Raw genomic sequence first — 4321 nt, 5'->3', positions numbered from 1 at the left:
ACTAATTGAACTATGATCAAATTATTCCAATGTAGATTTAACACATTTGCCTTAAAAAGAAAATATTACAGTGTATAGAGTAAGGAGCTCTGGTGCATAGTGCCTAAGGCATTTGACTACTAACCAGAAGCCTGGCCGTTTAAGCCCACCAGCCACTCCTCGGAAGGAAGATGGGACAATCTACTTCTGTAATGATACCGCCTTGGGGTACCCCAAGGAGGGGTTGCTATGAGTTGGATCCGACTCGACTGCAGTGAGTTTTGTTTTGTTTTGTTTTCTATCTGATCATCAACTATCAAGTAGGTGAGGAGGTGGTGTGAGAATTAACTTTTCCACTTTACGAAGAAGACTATAAAAGCCTGTGGTAGTTATGTTTTTGTGTCAACTTGCCTAGGCCTGGTTGAGTGGCTGGGCAGCTGGATGTAGTATTTCCCATGATGAGACTGGTAATCAACTCCATGATAGAATCTACTGTGAGCAGCTGAGTAGCTGCCTTTAGGTATGTGATCTGCTTCCCACATATAAGCAGCAGCTTTGGGAATGGTCTCTAGCTTATTGCACACTTGGACTCTGTATGTAGCCGTGTCATTGTTCAGCAGCCTGCCATGCTCTGCTGACCTTGGGATTTACAATGAACTTGAGTTAATGGCCTGCTGTGCAGTTTGGTAACATCGGGACTGTGCCTTTTTACTTGTCAGCCTTGGGCTTGGCAGCCTCAGCAACCAGTAGCTGTCTGAGTAAAGAAAAGTCTCTAGCTTCAGTGGGCCAGGAGCTGGAAGCAGAGCTGAAGTCCAAGGCTGAGGGGCTTTCACCCAGCCCCTAGTGCCTGGCACTTTGAACTTGAATTTAAACCCTCCAAATTGTAAGAATAAGCTCCTGTTTGTTTAAGCCATCCAATTTGTGGTATATTCTTGTCAGAGCAGTACTAGGTAACCAAAACAAAGCCTCAAAAGAATAGTACTATGTCCAAGGACACAATAGTAAGTAAATGGCAGAGATAGATTTTCAAATTTTCTACTCTATGTCTTTTTATGCTTAGTGATAACTTGAGGAAATAGTTTCTCTCCTCTTTTATCGTGGGAATTTAATTTGGTTCAGTCCATTTGCAAAACAAATATTTACAGAGCAATATTTACAGAGTCACAAAAACATTCATATGCTTTGTCCTTGAATTCTCCAAATGAGACACAAAAACAGGAGTATTTTATACATGAAAATTATCATAGCATAATTGTTTTAATAGAAAAGAAGAAATGCTGAAAGTAAATGGCATATGTTGGTGTTAGGTGCCATCAAGTAAGTTTTTGACTCATAGTGACCTCATGCAATAGAGTAGAACTGCCCCATAGGTTTTCAAGGCTGTAATCTTAACGAGCACCTCTAGATATTTTCCAATTGCCAACCTTTCACTTAGCAGCTGAGCACTTAACCATTGTACCACCAGGGCTCCTCAGACAACATAAAACCAAAAACCAAACTCACTGCCATGTAGTTAATTCTGACTCATAGTGACCCCTATTAGATTTCCAAGGCAGTAAATCTTTATGGAAGTAGATTGCCCCATCATCCATGGAGGGGCTGGTGGGTTTGAACCACCAGTCTTCTGATTAGCAGTCAAATGCCTAGGCACTGTGCCAGCAGAGTTCCTTTAGATGACATATGCACATTAAAAATATATGTGTGAAACCTCAAAAATGACCTGGATTACTGGTCGGATAAAGACTGGTGGAATCCCTGAGATGATGGCCCCAGGTTATCCTTCCAGCCTGGAACTGGACTCACTTCTGTGGATTAAGTCTCAGCCAAACTGTGGAAAGACCTGCAGGCAGAGCACCTACCCCAGGGAGATGCATCCACCTACCCTAGGGAGATGTACCCCTTAGATCAATCAACAGTGAGACATCAGAAAGGCAGCATTCGCATAGAGGAAAAGCTAGACAGACAGGAATGCATAGATAAGAAGGACATAGGCAAGGGAGTGGTCTTAGGGTGGAGATAGAGAAGAGCTTTTTATTGTTGGGATTGTGATCAGGGCTATGAAATCAAATGTGCATGAACTGTTGAGAGCAAAATGAATCTACTTTGTAAATATGCACAGAAATCACAATAGTTTATATATATGTGTGTGTGTGTGTGTGTGTTTGTGTGTACTCATCAACATAAGATTAAATAGCATGATCATAAATTATGTACACACATACAAATGATTACAACTTTAAATGTTAAAAAAAAATAATACAGAAGGGCATAATTAAGAATCTTAACAATGGTTATGCTTGGATGGTGGTAGCACTGTGATTAATTTTTATTTGTTACTTTTGTTTATATTTTCTAAAAATAAACATGTACCCTTGAATTAAGAAAAATAATAAAAAATAAATATGAGGTTGATGGAATTAGTAGTCTAAGTTTCAATTTACCCATTAATCCAATTTCTTTTGGATGATATGACTATTTGATGCTTAAGCCTTCTGTATCAGATTTAGAATATCTTGTTATATTGATGTACTTTACTGATCAATAATTAAAAAGAAAGATAAAATTAACCAAAAATTTACACAAGGTACAATGGGTTAGTAGAGAGAGCAAGTGACTAATACTGTTTTTTATTTCAAGTACTACATTGAATAATACACCTATAATTATAATAATTATAATAATACACTTACTGACTATCTTGTTATCTGACATTGCACATTTGGGAAAATAGAAAAAAAACAAAACCTATTGTCTGACTCTTTTGAGCATTAATGAGAAGTTAGAGGGAGAAGAAGAGGGGAAGGTTTGTGAGATGGAGCGAGGCTGTGTGGGCTGTGGTGGTTCATGTTACCTGGGCCAAGCAGAGGAACGCAGAACAGGCAGGTGGCATGCAGGAGGTGCGGGCAGCTGGGCCATAAGGAGGCAACAAGAATGGGAGCCTCAGAAATAGGGGAGGGGAGGGGATTTCAGAAGTCTCTTCTTCCTGAGAGGCCTGCCTCTCTGCCACCTCTGAAGCCCTCGCAAGTCCAAGTGGCCAGGCCTCACCTGCTCACAGGCCCAAACCACTAATGACCTAGACTCATCTCTGAGGCCAGCCAAGCCAGAAGGAGGAGGGGCAAGGTTCGAGGCTCTGTGAGGAGGCTTGGAGTGAAGATGTGCCTCTGCTTCTCTGGAGGCAGCAGTCAATCACCGACCACAACAACGATCCCCAATATCCTTGGACTCAGTGGCTGTGGAGAAGGCTTGGTGGAGAAGGCAGCCTACCATAGCATGGGCATCACAAGATTTATCATGGGCTGCCAGTGGGCAGTAAACATCTGGAGGAGGACACTAGCACCCAAGATAAAGAGCAGCCTGATTCTCTGGTAATGATGATTTTCACATAAGGACCTGGTCTTTGGGACCTAACCACGTTTATAAGTGAGGAGTAGGTGTACTGAATTTTTTTTATTCTAATGCAGTAATTTTTATTAACTGATAAAAGGTAACTCTGAAGAAAGAGGGTTTTTCGTTTTTTTTAAAAAAAAAAAAAAAACTCTTCAAATTATGCTTAAATCCTGTTCCATTTGGGCACTTGGATTTGTTAGCATTGCTTAAAGAAACAGGGCAATTTCTTATATAAAAATTCATTGTACTAAAAACTTCTATTTGATCCATTACAAGATCAAATTAATATATTCTTGTTCTTGCTGTTATGTGGGGTCGAATGGGACTGATTCATAGCAACTCCTCCTTGCGTTTCCGAGGCGTTATCGCTAGAGAAGTAGATTGCCCAACCTTCCTTCCAAGGAGTGGCTGGTGAGTTTGAACTGCCAGCCTTCTGGTTAGCAGTCAAGTACCTTAGGCACTATGTTACCAGAGCTCCTGATATATACATGTCATAAATTTGTGAAGATATTTACAAATTACCTCTTGGTGTCCAGAGTTGAATACTTTTTTCTGTGTTTTTTCCATTCTTAAAGTGTATTTGTAATAAATTGATGATATTAAAATTATGTTTTGTTAGGGAAATCTAGAAAGAGGACTTTAGAATATGATTAACAACTATTTCTGTGGAAAATTGAATCGCATAAGGGATCTGAGACCAAGATAAGATTCTTCTAACAAAATTACCTAAAGAAGTTGTGCAGTTAAATTTCTAGAAGCTTTAAAATTATGATTTATAATGCAATGTTTTGTGTGTGTGTGTGTGTGTGTGTGTGTGTGTGGCTCTGGTAGTGTAGTACCTCAGGCATTTGACTGCTAACCAGAAGGTTGGTGGTTAAAACTCACCAGCTACTCCATGAAAGGAAGACTGGGCAATCTACTTCTGTAAAGTAGAAGTTTCACTTCAGAAACTTGA

This window comes from Orycteropus afer, unplaced genomic scaffold, assembly GCF_000298275.1.
Source record: "Orycteropus afer afer isolate SDZICR_OR568_19922 unplaced genomic scaffold, OryAfe1.0 scaffold00008, whole genome shotgun sequence".
NCBI lineage: Eukaryota > Metazoa > Chordata > Mammalia > Tubulidentata > Orycteropodidae > Orycteropus > Orycteropus afer.
The sequence above is the reverse complement of the archived record's forward strand: the minus strand, read 5'-3'. Positions refer to the sequence as shown.